We start from the raw sequence: 16,341 nt of genomic DNA on the forward strand, positions 1-16,341 counted from the left end.
AGATCTTACATTTCTTCCACTAAAATTGGCATCCAGAATGGTTCATCTCCTAAATAGGAAAAAAATGAAACTTGAATAAAATAAATGGAGAAAGCACATAGCACAGATACGACAGACAGGATTAGTGGCACATAGACCCAAGTACAGAGAGTTATGGGGAAAGGTGAAGTGTGTAGAGGTCCAACTGTCTCCTAAAGGACTAATAAGGAAACATGGTAGTATGATTTGAGAGATCATTGGTGACTAAGTGAGAGGCAGTCAGACCCTTCCTGAGGAAGGAGGGAGATGTTGGCAGATGTTAAGATGGCACGTAGTGAAGTGAAGGACAGGGAAGCAAGTAAGGAAACACCTTCTTCTACAAAAGCATCAAAAGGCATTCAAAAGAAACATCTGAAATGCTGAATGTCTTCTTTTTGAGCCTTTTCAAGGATTTTATAATCTGTGAGTATAATCGCTATTATGCACTATGCGTTACAAGATGTATTTTTCTTAAGAAGTTTAGAAGGCATCTGTACTAATAGTAAGTACTCATGTAAGTGGCACTGCTCAATTTTATTTGAGCTGTTTGTAATACAAGTATTAAGGGCTGCGGAGTGATTTCTTATGAGCTACTGTAATATTCCTGCATTGAATGGAATGTAAATCACAGCAGAATTTCTTCTGTGGTATAGTTGTATCCTGTACTGGTCACAGCAACAGAATCTAGCCTCAACCAGAAAAGTACTGATTATGTTAAAGAACTGAATTTCATCCACATCTTTATTAATATCTTTGTTAAAGGGGAGTCTTGTTTAGAGTCTCTTTCTTTGTTGAGTTGGATTTCTTTCTAATCTCATAACTTGAGAGAATGTGTACGGCTTTAGATACAGCTTTGGATTTTTACAGTAGTAGGATCTGGATGTTCTGTATCTGAATTCATTTTCAGATGTAACTATTTTAATAAGCAGCATTCAGAGACTTTACATTGTTGCCTAAGTGTTTTTCCACAAATGTGGAATGTAATCTTGAATTCTGGTTTATTATTTTCAACAAAATAATTGAGCAAGTGTGATTGTTTATTCACTAACACAGATTAATTGAATAATAAGCAAGCAATGTGAACATTTGTGGTTCTTGGTATATATTTTAAAAATCCTGTGAATGACAGGAAAAAAAATCTTCTTAGATACAGACATTATCTCCTTTTTTTCCACTGACTTTCAGGGCTAGTCTAAGGTTAATATATGGTTGCTTTATTCTAGTGAGTAGAGGCTTTATACTAGGCTTTTCATTACCTCTGATTTCTTCTAATTTTCACTTTTCATTTTTCTGATTAGGTATGCCATATATTAATTTGTTATAGTACTTTCCACATTTTCATGCATATGAAACATCTTCTTGGCTGAAGGAAATTGTCTATCTCAGACACTGCCAAGGGTTTCCTAGCAGGGAGTGTAAGGAGTACATGATTCAGTCATAAGCAGCATGGAGGACTTGGACCCATCTGAGTGGAAGATCTGCTTCTTAGCACAAGTGTGACTGTTTTAAGACATCTGGCTGTTAGAATAACAGATTGTTAGGAAGATTTAAAGAGTTACTTGATGGAGACATGGACAGAGATAAGACCTGCTTGGGCAGAGACTTTCGGTAGCAGTCCATCAAGGCCCTAAAAGTTTTGGAGATCTGAGCATACTATGGGATGAGGACAATGGGATTTGGCCATGAAAAATTACCTTTCTACTAAAACTGTAATTAGTTTTGTTTTTAAAAGTCAGTCTATTTTGTCTCCTGAGTTTATAATTGTGGTTTTCAGCATGTGATTATTGGTCTGCAAGAGAAGTAGAAAGCTGTGAACAAGTTCTAAGATATTCATGAACGATGAATAGGAAAACAAATTGTAGAGGTTGCATTGGAATAAATTTAGGCATCTAAAAGCATTAGAAGTTCAAAAATCACTGATCTAGAATCTGAATATCTTGATAGCTGAATTACAGGTGCTCAGGCTTTCCTCTCTTTACCTTAGTCTTTCCTAAGCAGTGTAGCTTTTGAAAATGGAATTTATTTGCCTTTTATCCAGCAGTTCAATAGACTAATACTGCATCATGCAGTTACTTAAACCTTTTCCTGGAAGATGTATAATTTTTTTCATTGCTGATTTTATGGCACAAGTGATTATGATGTACTTCTAGCTCAAATATATGTTGTCTGTATATTCAAAATTATAACAGGAGACAAAAAGCATTGGAAATCAGTGCCTAATGTATGTTTCAAATGTTGGAACTCGAGTGCTCTGGAAAATGTTAACACTATTTTGCATTCTCTATGTTACTATGTAAAAAAAAAATGTTAAAAAGTGCAATCTGAACAAATCACATAGGAAACAGGAACTTACTTTACACAAAAAAATTGCCAAATACACGAAGTCCACAATACTAAGAAAAAATAAAATGTGACCACTTTCAAATTCTTTTCAATTGTTAATTTAACAAGTCAAACAAGTAGTAGAAAATAAAAAGGAAAAAAACGCTTAATATTTTTTTAAATTAGTAATGGTTAAGTTTTAAGAGGCTTCATTAAGACTTTAGACTTATCCTGTGTGTTTTGAGAACTCCATTTAACCAACTTCCTTTCCCCATGACATGTTGCAGGCTAAAAATTTCAGATCAACTAGAGCCAAAATGCACAGCGCATTGCAGTGTTGATCCCTGGAAATTGATAGGCCAATCCTGTACAATTATTATAGTAGTTTTGCTACTGCTTTCAATTGGAGGTCACCTAGAATTATTATCATTCTATGCTGACCTCAGTTCTAACTGATACTTTATTTGTTAACATTTATCCCATGTCAAGTATTTGCAATTATACGCAGGGTATTTTATTCAAATTGAAGTAACTTTCATAATTGGAAAGCTGAACATTGTTACCAGTGTCAAAGGTGGGAAATGGAAGTACACAGCAGGTATCAGTTACACTTAGGGTAGGTACAGGGGACATCTGCCAGTGCCAGGGATATTTGTGATGATGCATGGGGAGAAAGTTAGCAATTGTGGGATTGTGAGTTTAACCATGGCCTTTCACCTGTGTCTGGAGATGGCATCTGTTTCCTCCATCTGTTCTATTCCTCTGCTTATCATCCCACGTATGATTCCAGGCTGGAAGCTCAAAACAAGGAACAAAAAGAACTTTAATGGAGTTTCAATTAATGGTGTTCTGAAGTCCCCATGCAGCAGGTGGAGTTTCAGTGGGTACATATGGCCTTCTCTGAAGGGGAGGAAAGTGCAGCAGGCTGCCATAAACTTTAATATCCTGTGAGGAAGCTTTCCTTAGCAACATTCTGTCTAGGATAGGATGTGTACTGTTTGACATAGAATTGTAGTGAAAATAAAGTTAAGAAAGTCAATTGCCCTTAGAGAATATCCATTTGGTGGAGCTTTCTGATTTGAAGTAGCATTGCAGCTTCTGCTTAAAATTCCATTATTCATAAAACCCAGCAAACAGGAATTTTGGCAACCAGGAATAGCTTACAATGAGAGAACAATGAGATACATTAAGGGAAAATAACTGGCTACTTCATAACTGAAGAAATTCACTGCCATAAATATCTTCAGCACTTCTAATAAATCTACTGTATTTGGGCAGCAACTTTACAGTTCTTGGCAAGCTTGAAGGATGTTCCTTAGAAAAGACAAGAATTTGGAAAACCTCATGGAGCAATCTTTGCTGCAATCTGTGACAGGTGGTAATACATGCATCTGAAAATGGTTTATGTATTGTAAAAAAAAAGTTTCTGAAGAGCAGCATGATCCAGGGAGAGCAAAATCACATTTCATAAAAACAGTTAATTTTTCTTAACCTGACAAATGTCAGTTCTGTGCAACATTTTTCCTTCTTTTGACGAAGTTGTGTGATTTATAACATGAGTCATTCCATGCTCTATTTTGGTTAAAAATGCTATATTTTTGTTAAAAAAGTCACTTTTATGTGTGAAACATTTCACTCAGACTCAGTGTTGACAATAATATGAAAGAAGAGCTGCTGTAGTGTTTCTTTTTATCATCTTTTTATTTAAACATTGTCAAAAATTTGTAATGAGGTGAAACTAAAATAGAATACACTGCATGTATATTAAACAGCACTATTGCTAATTAATGCTATTTGCAAAAAAGGTGATTTAGTTGTTTGTTTGTTTTTCTTTAAAGCAACTGTATGAGTGTCCATACTAAATTCAGCAAGTGGTTTTGGCTTAAATTAATGACAACTAAAAAACAAAATTTGAAGCAGCCAAAATAGTTTTGGTGTTTTGAAAATGAAACCTTTTTTCCTTCATTACTGAAAGTAATACCTCTTATTTCCACGGAAACTACAACAGATACAAGAGAGCACCATAACACTTTGCTGGAGCAGATTCTCAGCTACAAAACTCTTTTTCAACGTAGTCACCACAGTTAGCCATGAATTTTCACCAGTGGTGAACAAGAGCCCATGTGCTGCACTCATAAGGATCTGTATGACTGTCCAGAACGTGGCTTGTCTTTTATGTTGCCGTCACCAGTGTTGAGATGCTTCACCGACCGCCTCACTGTGCTCACATCCACTCTTTGGTCTTCATTAACATTCAGCAAATGTTGATAAATTTATGGGTGCCATTACTTCCATATGGAGGAATTCCAGTTTGTTTCATATGTATTTCTATGTCAGATGCCATTTTGTCAGACTGCCTTTCTGCTGCCGTCTGTTACAAAATGTAATGGAATATTGGTGGGAAGGTGCGCTCTCTTCTGCCATATCACTGACATCCTCCTCTGATGTCCTGGGCTGACATAATAAAACAGGAGGCATTATTTTTAGAGCACTTCTCATATTTTTAAACTGGTGATAAGACACAGAAACTCTTTTGTTTGACACAGAAATAGTTTACGTTGATTATGATTTTGGTGAGAAAGCTGAAAGTTATTTATAAATAAGTCCAAATACTTTCCATATTGCTATGTTTTCAGGATCACTGCAGGGCTGCTGTGCCTAAAGTTTTCCAGCATAAAGGCAACTAAAGATTCAGAATGCTGCAGTGTGTTGCACGTGTTGTTGAATGTCCTTTAAAATAGCTATATTTTGTTTTTGAAAAACTGTACCACTGTTAAAGAAATTTAATTCCTGCATGCTTCTTTTTTTCATTGCCTGTGTTGTCTACATTTTTGTAGCTTCCAAGTTACAACAGCGTGTGTGAAAGGAATGATTCAAAATATACACAAAATAAACTTCCAACCCACAAGTGAAGGTGTTTGGCCTTGTTAAGGCCAATGCAAATTTTGCAACTGATGTTAATAGTTAGAATTTTACCCAGAAGTGTCGCAGCCACATTAGTTCTTGTAAGTCATCCTATCTAATTTATTATTTTCAATAATACCTCAGAATTCAAGATTCCGTTCCATGAGTATGGAATGGAAAAATACTTAGGTGATAATGTGAAATGTCTCTAAATGCTATTTAAAACAATTAGAGATTGAACTAAAAAAACCTTTGTTCCCTCTTGAGAGAGTACACTCGTAAATATATTTTCTCAGTATCCAAGAGATCTCATCATCAGTGTCTTCTGACCACAAGGTAGTTATTTGGTATTCATGGACCTACTTCATGATAGATGAAAAACTTTATATCCTTAACACCATTTTGTATTCCTTGTGCATTCAAGTTTTAAATAAAAGCTAATCACGTTTTTATATGTACTTAGAAAAGTAGGATTGAGCTTCTAATTGTAGAGTATTTCTCTTTCTAATTTAGTTTAAATAAATTATAGTAAGTACAATCCTATCAGAAATTTCCAGACCAAATTTTACTTGCCTTACTAATGCAGAATTCCTGTTGAAAACTCTGTACTGAGTAAGAGTAGCATTTGCTTAACCATAAATCTTTGAAAAATGTTCTGATTCACAGCAGGTGATTTCAGAGATAAGAAAGAAAAAAAGAGAGATAAAAATTGTACCTATTACTTTGCCTTCTAGTTGGAGATAATTAAGTTCAGAGGTACTGAAACAACATCAGCTATGTTACAGTTACTCCACACCAGAAAATGAAATTAATCAGTCGTTGCCATATTAAGTTAAAATGAATTACATGCAGAGAAACCCTCTACTTCCATTAGTCACGTCAAGATGCAAATATGAAGATATATATCTTCACATAAATGCTCACAGATAAACAAAATAATTAAATTCGCTGCTGTTATGCAACATATTTTCTCTTAAGTACCTGTTATTTGATTTATGAGAACACACAGTAGATTCTTTATCTGTATTTTGGCTATGTTGATAAGAGAATTTTTGTTAATCTGAGGCATCTGGACTCAGGCAGTCACTCAAGAAAACGTATGTGTTTATGTGTAATGCAAAGAGTCCATCTAAATCTCTCTATCTGCAGATTTATTTTAGTTTTTAATAATGTTCTCTTGAGAGTATAGTTCTGATGTCAGTCAGAATGATTCCAGTAATGCCATTTTTGTCCAATGACTAAGGAACTGAATGTAAGATTTATTTTTTATCTATTGAAAGGATTTAATTAATTCATGTCATAGCAAAATTCATTCTGAGTTTTTGCTTTATTTTATGAGATACTTCTAGCAACAGAAAACATGTAAAAAGCACCCATTAATTTATTAGTGATTCAAAAGTGATTCAAAATTCAATTGATTTATTATTCTACTGTCAACTTGAGGGAATGCAAAATGGGAAGGAGTGCGTTGCTACATTATAATGGTAGTGATGTACATAATCAGCTGTGAAATCCTGCACTGCTTGGTGGACAACAAAGAATCACATTCAGCTTGTCTGTCCCATAGTTTATAGTCTAGCATAGGTGTATACATCTACTTTTCTTTTATGCTGATGAATGGCAACTGGTAGTAAAAGAGGCAGAAGACTATGAGAAACAGGATTTAGAATGGCAGTGGGAACATTTTCGTGAGAACTGTTCTCATAAAGGATAAAATTATTGGAAGAAACTACTGGAAAGACTGGTCCTCAGATGTAATCGACATGTAAGAGAAGACAAGATGAACATACACAGATTGATGAGTAAAAGGAGTGAAAGACATAGAGCTTAATTAGGGGAAGGTCAGGTTAGGCAGGAAAAGATTCTCCCCCAGGAGGGTGATTGGGCACTGGCACAGGCTCTGAAAGGCAGTGGTCATGGCTTCAATCTGCTGGAGTTCAAGGAACATTTGGACAATGCTCATAGGACCACTCAAAATTCAAACCCTATGCCTATGTGGAGCCAGGAACTGGACTCAAAATTCCTCATGGGTCCTTTCCAATTAGATATTCTTACAGAATATCTATGAGATAGCCTTGAGAGTGTTTTCTCTTCACACACGTGAGATCCAGACTACAGTAAACAAATAACTAGTCAAAAGAAATTATACTTCATATTTCAAGTTTAAAATAAAAAATTTTGTAAGCTTCAAAAAGTCAGATAAATACTGAGGGTATTTCTAGCAGTTACAGTGATAATTAAAATGAAGTCACTTTATGTTATGAGAAAGTTAAATAGGGAGAAATTTGTTTTCTGTGGTTCGTATGCATTGCAACTCCCAGCGCAGGGCTTCATGCAAGTGCTGCTATGTGATAGGCAGAACTTATGAGTTTTAATGTGCTGCTGCCATATTTCACCAGTGCGGTTTCCAAAAATAAAGTTTAGGGAAATGATCAGGATTCTATCTGCATTACGGTCAAGTTGCCACAGATTTATCTGTTACAACTGGACAATTGTCCTGAATTTGGATTTTGTAAATTTTTATACAGCAGATATATATGCTTTCATTATGTCATTATCAACTTGTAGTCTGGAATATAAGATGTTGTGTATTCTCTGTTATGAAGGAAGCAGGTTCTCATGGTTAGAGAAAGACTTCAAGATATTTAGTGTTTGTTGAAGATAGCTATGTGTGTTAGCTGAGTAAAAGTCTTCAGGATTTGGAAAGACATGCCTTGTTTTTGTTTCTATGTAATCGTAGTTAATCACAGTTGTTAAACATGTTAAATGGTTTCAAAAGATAACTGAGATGATAGTGAGGAAAATACAGGACAGCGTGGAGAAAAATCAAACTCCCAAACAACCCAGAAATCAGCAAAAGGAAATAGGTATGGAAAATGTAGCCCTGTGCATGACAGGATCAAATGTTTTCCACAGATGTCCTCATCAATTAGTAAAAAAATAAATTGCAGAAATTGTGGAAATTTTAATTCCTCCAGTCTAGCTGAAAGAACCACTCCCATTCAATAGCAATTGCTTATGTGAGCTCCTTAGCATCTCTGAGTAGATCTTTTATATAAAAAACATCAGCAGGATTTCTCAGGGAAAGTAATAGGAAAGTATTAGGATCCAATCCAACCCCGATTTCCTGCTGTATTGGCATCAGTCTGCAAGTTATGGAGGATATAATGCTGGCAAGGTCAGCTTCAATATTCAGATTCTTGATGTTCAGTGTGCATTTAAATGTATTGGTGGATTGATCAATGAAGTGCTCAGAGAATTTATAAAATGATGAATACATCCTGTTTAATACCATTTGGAATTTAGAAAAAAATTGCAACAAGTTATTTCTTTAGAGAGAGAAACAGCAGTGAGCTATTTAAACATCAGATATAGCTTGTCACAAAAATGTAGTTGGGTTCAACTGTCTCAGAAAATGTGGCACAAAAACAAATAAGGACAAACTGTCCAGGAATAAAATGGAGCTGGAAGCAAGCAGAGTATTTCTAGATGTCAGGTCAGAGTGTTCCACGTGGGAGGATTGGAAAAAATACTTTACTTTTAAAATGGAGGCAGTAGAATAATTAAAAGATACTATAAAATGATATTGATTTTGATGTAATGAACTTGAGATCTTTTCTGGTCTTGAACATTTTAAAACAACACCTGATGCTATCTTTGTCATTAGTGAAGGAACTAAATTACTTGTTTTCTCTCTAGATTTTAGTTTGACTGTAGGAGCAGCATTGAAAAGAGGTTTTAAAAGAGTTGAGGAAACGTTTTCACTTAATTGAAAAGAGTTTGTGTTGTAGAATTGTTCTACTTTATGTGCTCTTTATGTGAGAGAGCAGCTAGAATGTAAAACTCCACCTGGGGGAGAGTGGTGTAGCAGTGGAGAGCTTGTGGGTAAGAATCAAGGGGCGGGCTGGTATGGCTGACACCGTTGTGGGTGTGTGCTACAGGCCCCCTGATCAGGAGGAGGAGGTTGATGAGGCCTTCCACAAACAGTTGGAAGCAGCGTCACGATCCCCGGCGCTGGTGCTTATGGAGGACTTCAATTATCCAGATATTTGCTGGAAAAGCAATGTGGCCAGGCATGCGCGGTCCAGACGGTTCCTGCAATGTGTTGAAGACAACTTCCTGATGCAGGTGGTTGAGGAATCGACGAGGAGAGGGGTACTGCTGGACCTTATTCTCACTAATAGAGAAGGGCTTGTCAGGGAAGTAAAGGTCGAGGGTAGCTTGGGTTGTAGTGACCACGAGATGGTGGAGTTCAAGATCCTGAGTGGAAGAAGTAAAGCAAAAAGTAGGATTGCTATCCTGGACTTTAGGAGAGCCAACTTCGATCTCTTCCGGGGCCTACTTGGAGCTGTCTCATGGGCTAGGGTGTTGGAAGGCAAGGGAGCCTGTGAGAGCTGGTCGGCATTTAAGCAGCTCTTCTTCCAAGCTCAGGATCGGTGCATCCCTGTGAGGAAGAAACCGGGAAAGGGTGGCAGGAGACCTGTGTGGATGAGTGAGGAGCTCGTGCACAAACTCAAAGGAAAGAAGAAGGCCCATGAAATGTGGAAAAAGGGTCTGACTACTTGGGAAGAATACAGGAATGTTGTCAGGGTCTGCAGGGATGCGACAAGGAAGGCTAAAGCCCGCCTGGAATTAAATCTGGCAAAGGGGATAAAGAATAATAAAAAAGGTTTTTTCAAGTACATTAACAGTAAAAGGAAGACTAGGGAGAATGTGGCTCCCCTGCTAAGTGACAGGGGTGTTCTGGTAACGGGGGATGCTGAGAAGGCGGAGATACTGAATGCCTTCTTTGCTTCTGTTTTCAGTCAGAAAGCTCCCCCTCGGGAATCTGAGACCCTGGAGGTTAGTGAGAGGATCTGGGGAATGGAAGATCTCCCTTCTGTCAGGGAAGAGGTGGTCCAGAAGCGCCTAGGCAACACCAATGTTCACAAATCCATGGGACCCGATGGGATTCATCCACGGGTGCTGAGGGAGCTGGCAAAGGTGATTGCTGAACCGCTTTCTGTCATCTTTGAGAAGTCTTGGAGGATGGGGGAGGTGCCTGAAGACTGGAAGATAGCCAACATCACCCCGGTCTTCAAAAAAGGCAAGAAGGAAGACCCAGGCAATTATAGGCCAGTCAGCCTCACCTCTGTCCCTGGAAAGGTGATGGAACAGCTTGTACTGGATGTCATCGCCAGACAACTGAAAGAAGAGGAGGTTATCAGGAGTAGTCAGCACGGGTTCACAAGGGGGAGGTCGTGCTTGACCAACCTGGTAGCCTTCTATGATGTTGTCTCTGGCTGGGTGGATGAGCAGTGGATGTAGTCTACCTTGATTTCAGCAAGGCATTTGATACTGTCCCCCATGACATCCTTATAACAAAGCTGAGGAAGTGTGGGATAGATGAGTGGACAGTGAGGTGGGTTGAGAACTGGCTGACTGGCAGAGCACAGAGGGTTGTTGTTGGTGGTGCAGAGTCCGGTTGGAGACCTGTAACTAGCGGTGTTCCTCAGGGGTCAGTGCTGGATCCAGTCTTGTTCAAGATCTTCATCAATGACCTTGATGAGGGGATAATGGCCACCCTCAGCAAGTTTGCTGATGATATGAAGTTGGGAGGATTGGCTGACACGCCTGAAGGCTGTGTTGCCATTCAGCAAGACGTGGATAGGCTGGAGAGCTGGGCAGAAAAAAAACGGATGAGGTTTAACAAAAGCAAGTGTAGAGTCTTGCATCTGGGGAGGAATAATTCCATGCATCAGTACAGGTTGGGGGATGACCTGCTGGAGGGGAGCTCTGCAGAGAGGGACCTGTGTGTCCTGGTGGATGACAGGTTGGCCATGAGCCAGCAGTGTGCCCTTGTGGCCAAAAAGGCCAATGGCTTACTGGGGTGCATTAAAAAGAGCGTGGCCAGCAGGTCGAAGGAGGTGATCCTCCCCCTCTACTCTGCCCTGGTGAGGCCTCATCTGGAGTACTGCATCCAGTTCTGGGCTTCCCAGTACAAAAAAGACAGGGATCTCTTGGAAAGAGTCCAGTGGAGGGCCACAAAGATGGTGAAGGGCCTGGAGCATCTCCCCTATGAAGAAAGGCTGAGTGAACTGGGTCTGTTCAGCCTTGAGAAAAGAAGACTGAGAGGGGACTTGATCCAGGTCTATAAATATCTAAGGTGTGGGGGGCAGAATGGCGAGGCCGGACTCTTTTCAGTGGTGAGTGGAGACAGGACAAGGGGAAACGGCTGGAAACTGCAGCATAGGAAGTTCTGCACAAACGTGCGCAAGAACTTCTTTACAGTGAGGTGACGGAGCACTGGAACAGGCTGCCCAGGGAGGTGGTGGAGTCTCCTTCTCTGGAGATGTTCAAGACCTGCTTGGATGCCTACCTGTGCGACCTGCTGTAGGGAACCTGCTTTGGCAGGGGGGTTGGACTTGATGATCTCTGGAGGTCCCTTCCAGTCCCTACAGTTCTGTGATTCTGTGATACTTGCATGGTACAAAGCATGAGTCTCATTTTAATTTTGTGTGGAAAAATAACACAATTAATGGTTACTGAGCATTTGAATATTAAATGTGAAGTGATCCTTATGAAGGAGAGAGTGTCTAGGGGCCGGCTTGAATATTTCAGCAAAGCAGCCTCAGTAAGGAAAAATAAACAAAGCCTTATTTGTTTATTTTCCTTTTGTTTAAACAGATAAAAACTAAATGTAGTATGCTCTACTGTATCTCTTGTGTAATCATTTGTATGACAATAGAAAGATTCATAGTTCTGAATTTTCATATATTTCAATATTTCTGTTACTAAGCATGTTAATAATATTGATGCCAACTCACCAGCATGAATATTCAGCTGACAGATAGCTTGTGAAGAAACTATTGGTGCTGATCATACTTCACAGTAATATTTGATAATACCGTTTTCCAAGAACATTTATGATTTATTAGTCTTTTTTCCTTCCTTCATAATTTTCTAGAGAATTCTTCAGAATTTCACAGGTGGTGTATGGATTGCAAGGAAATATGTTGGTGAAAATTGGAAGACCTTTCAATTAGACTGGGCCCTTAGGAAAAGGATTGGTAAATCTTTAATAGTCACTTTGCTAATCCTTTCTGAATTAATGAAGTTTCCTTACATGCACAAAAATGCATCCTGTGTTTTGTTATTACATAAAGCCTACTCCAATTTAAGGGAGGAATTTTTAAATTTAGGCATAATTCAGCATATTTTGAATTTACTTTTAATTCACTACTCTGTACTGCTGAAATAAATACTGAAAGCTAGAAAAAAATTGTCTGAAATAATGACAGCATCACCTTAAAAGCATATTATTAAAGCAAACAATACAGCTGACATATCATTCTTTAAATGGTTTAAAATGGTTTTCCACCTTTTTCTATTACCAAAGACTGATAGAGGGTAAAGCCTTACAGTCCAGATCAATAGATAGCAAGGTGTGTGTTTGTCAGCTGAAAGCTTACCTGAAGTTTTATGAACCAGTTCTTTGTAAAGCTGATATGCGTGAAGAATAAGACAGAATTGAGGAAAGGATAGCTGTCTAAGGGAACACTTAGAACTTAATTATTAATGATTAGTAAATAGGAATTTGAGGGTAGTGTTGTAGGGTCAGAGCAAAAGAGCTATGGCCTGCTTAATAGATGGGAACTGGACACTTCAAGTGCTCAAATGCTTAAAGCTAAAACTTGCCTTATTTGCAGGCTCATACTTTAGAAGTGTCAAAAACATCCAAGTAACCTGGAGATTCAATTTCCTTTTTGAATGAAGGTTCACAGGTAACTTCTGCAAATGGTTCTGCATAGTTCTTCAGAATTTTGCCCTAAGCTTTTTGTTGCATTTTTGGTTATGTCTGTGAAGGGGAAACACACATTAAATGTTTTATAGATACTACTGATGATAGTCTCCTGATGACATTTTCATAGCTCTGTTCTGGACATCCTGGAACATGATGTTGACTAAAAGTAAGTTCCAGTATGCTGAGGTCTGTTCATGATTTTATGGTTAAGAAACATGAATCAGGACTTTTTAGCCTGAAACAGCATCTATTACTTACCCTTTACATGAGCCAGTGGAGTAAACAAATTATTTGTCATCATCCCATGGGGCTAAAATCAGCCCTCACGACTTGGCACTCATTGGATGTAACCTAGTTACATTATCAGTGAAATAAAGGTTCATAAAAACTGAGCTACAGCAGAACCACATTACTGACAAGAATAAAATAAATAAATATGTACTAGAATAAAGATGTTCTGAATAGTACATACCTGTTGCAGCCTTATACAAATCTAGGTCTGTAAATCCTTGTCCAAAACATATGTTGAGTTTCTGCCTGCCCTTCATTCATCTTGTTCTTATTGCCCTTGCTTTTTTAAAGCACTATGTTTTTGAAATGACTGATTCATTGAAGCACAAAAAGCTGATGCAGAGCATATAGTTAAGCAGTGCTGCACCACAGATGCAAATGGGAGGCAGTGTTCACTGTAAAGGAATGGGGAAGGATAAATGTAGCCTGCACTGCTGAAAATTAGAACAGGATTGGATTAATCAGCATAGCGTGTATTAGGAGGAGGCCAGGGCAAGCCCAATTCAATTGAGTTTCAGCATGTCACAGTTCTCCAAGCCAGAGTGTCTGTAATTAAATTCAGAAATCAATGTTAATGCTCATCTGGGTCACAGAGCTCAGATCAGAAGATATTCAGGAAGTGCTGGAAAATTAAAGGTTTAATAGAAATATTCTGCTGGCTGTGGGTCATTTCTTCAGCATTCCTCACTAATACTTTTTTGGAACAAGTACTACACCGTGGGTAAATGCAATTAGGATTGTGATACTCACCAAGAACAGGTATCACTGTTTGTTCAGGAGTATAACAATAGCTGAATAAAGTAGGGGGGAAGTAGCTTGCTGCATCATGCATGGATTGGGAGTTTCCAAGCTAGAATAAGGCAACACATTCACATTTCAACCTCTAGCCACCTCTCAGATCTCTTAGTATTTGAGGCTTCTGGAGTGGCATGAATATACCAGCATTTCTGAAAGCTGTTGAAGTGACAGTATGGTCCTGCTTTACTTGTTATGTGATCTATGTTGTATCTCTAGTGGAAAGAAAGCTGTAATCTCCTTACGTAGGCTGGTCATCTGTGAGGAGGTTTACATGGGAAATTTATGGCACCAGCAGATTATGTTATTATTAATGCTAGCACCTTTTTAGTGATGTTTCTGTAATGATCTTAGTATAAGTGAGAATATTTGGTCAAGAAATGTTCTTCATGTGGACTACATGCAAGAAAGCCTTGTTTGGTGTGACCTATGAGCTAGAGGAGAGATAATTCCTTCCCAGCTAATGTGGGGATGATTTAGGAATCTGTCCCACTGGTCACAAAGCAGGATGACTCATCTAGGATTTTCTCATTTCAGAATTCATGAAGATGCTGCCCTTGTTCCATACAGTATATGCACATACTTTCCTTGAACTTGATCAGTTTTTTGCTTGTCAGATGTGGGATTTTCTGGCTCAATTTCTGGATCTACATATGGATTATGATCTGACAAGTTAGGAAGAGAGAGCACAGCTGTGTTTCTGTTTGCTGATTTAAGTCAGCTTAAATAAAGCAGACAAATACCAACCACTAAGATTCTAAATCTGTGTCCCTGCTTTCAGCATGCTTGGCAGTGAGGAGCTGACTTTTATGCTTCTGTCATGACAAAGGCATTTAGTGGCAGCCCTTGAGGAACCATCAGGTTTAGTATTGACATTGACTGTTTTTAGGTGTATGGGAGGCTTCTTCTGTGTAAGTGGCACAGAAAGGCTATCACGTTGTCACTATGAAGTAATAGAGATCTGCTATACAAACATCTCTCCATGGCTTGGAAAATGAGACTTGGAACTGGATGAAGCGGGACTGTCCAAGTGAAAAATCTAAACACAACTTTCAGCCAATCTGCAATGCTAGGGATATTCATGCTTGCAATTTGCAACTGACAAGAAGTCCTTCTAATGTCCTCAGTAAAACACTGTAACTAATGGAAATTTGCCAATAAGAACACCAACAAAAAATACCTGCATGATTTAGCCTATTTCCTGATAGTACAGAAGAATAAACTTTCTGATTATCTTGTTAAGTATCTTATCTTTGGATCTTTCTCCTCCAAATTTAGCTTTTCAGGGCAACAGGATAGACATTCTGAGTGTCCTCTCTTCTGACCCCTTATTTCACCCACTCAACAACTCAACTGTGAAAAATTGTTTAACTGTGTTAAACATTTTCTCAAATTCACAGCTATTTCAAAGGCAGAAGCATCAGTGTTGGCTGGAATTTGGAACTACTTGATTTGGATGTGCCTCAATTATAACCACACCCTGGGATGTCAAGACAGTGTGAGAATCCACATACGTGTACCAGGGTGATGCAAGCACATTCCCGAGAATCCCAGCTTACATAACTGGTAAATGCTTATGAACTGTTCATAAGACTTCTCATCAATGCATGCTATACTGGTTGGCTGTGTTGGATCAGCACAGAGCAGTCCATGACTTCTCTGAGGATTGTATTTTTTTGTTTTTACTTGTTGGTATCTTTGGTGTGCACTAGGGTAACAAAAACTGCAGAATAAAAGAAAAGCCTGAAAGAAGTGTCTGTGAAGTGCTTTTTCAGCTTCTAGGTGGGATCCTTTTAGTAGGGGAATAAATAACAGTATGATGTGAAGGGAAAAGAAGTTTCTTGCTCTACAAAATCTTATCCTCAAGCTGAACTAGGAGGATGTGATCAACTTCCAAATATGCCAGCAGCTGCATCTGACTAGTTAACTCCCACATACCTTGCACATTTCCTACAAATCAAATCAAACTCATGACCAGATGCTTCTCCTACTCTCCTTTTTTGTTTCAGTCTCATATGTTGTGTGCTTTCATCATTTATGTAGGTCATTTTGTTTGCTTTCTCCTTGCCTCCTATCGTGTTCTCGTTTGTTATCTTCATCTTTGTTCATTTGTGTTGGTTAAATTACATTCTATCTCTGACATCTCAGGCTGTTTTCACATAGTTGCATGATCTGGTTCATCTTTCTGCAGGCTTGTCTGCCTTTTTATTCACTCTGGGTGGTCCTTA

The 16,341-nt window shown here is 38.4% G+C and overlaps 1 protein-coding gene across 10 annotated transcripts in view; it reads left to right on the forward strand.

Annotated features, from left to right (window-relative positions):
- Positions 1-16,341, forward strand: part of TMEM200A (transmembrane protein 200A) — a 60,024-nt gene that overhangs the window by 19,522 nt on the left and 24,161 nt on the right. Inside the window, exon 2 of one of the 10 annotated variants that reach the window (XM_052671480.1) lies at positions 15,514-15,679. The exons of the other annotated variants lie outside the window; for them this stretch is intronic. The gene's annotated coding sequence lies outside the window, so the exon portion shown is untranslated. The remainder of the gene's footprint in view (positions 1-15,513; positions 15,680-16,341) is intronic. 10 annotated transcript variants of the gene reach the window in all.

This window comes from Tympanuchus pallidicinctus, unplaced genomic scaffold (genome assembly GCF_026119805.1).
Source record: "Tympanuchus pallidicinctus isolate F22 unplaced genomic scaffold, pur_lepc_1.0 scaffold1, whole genome shotgun sequence".
NCBI lineage: Eukaryota > Metazoa > Chordata > Aves > Galliformes > Phasianidae > Tympanuchus > Tympanuchus pallidicinctus.